Below are 467 nucleotides of genomic sequence, written 5' to 3'. Positions count from 1 at the left end.
AAGGTCTGTTTTTTTTCCTCAACCGGCCTGGGTTGTGTGTCTAATGTCCAGATCTTCTCAACCATTGCCGTGTCCAGAAGGACAAGAAGTTTGGAGAACTAAGCCCTCTCTTGAAGAAAAAAGCCTACCTACTCGCTGATACACATACACGCTGATACACATACACACGCTACTCGCATGTACACACACGCGCGCGCGAGCGCTCACAAACAAACACACACACACACACACACACACACACACACATACCTACACACACACACACACACACACGTGCGCTCACACACATACACACATATTATAGGCTACATACATTCACTCGCGCAGACACACACGCAAACACCATACACATGTACACACACACATACGTGCGTACGCGCGCGTGCGCGCGCGTGTCCGCGCGCGTGTCCGCACACACACAGACACACACACACACACACACTCTCTCTCTCTCTCTCTCTCTCTCT

This window comes from Aplysia californica, unplaced genomic scaffold (assembly GCF_000002075.1).
Source record: "Aplysia californica isolate F4 #8 unplaced genomic scaffold, AplCal3.0 scaffold00469, whole genome shotgun sequence".
Taxonomy (NCBI): Eukaryota; Metazoa; Mollusca; class Gastropoda; order Aplysiida; family Aplysiidae; genus Aplysia; species Aplysia californica.
The sequence above is the reverse complement of the archived record's forward strand: the minus strand, read 5'-3'. Positions refer to the sequence as shown.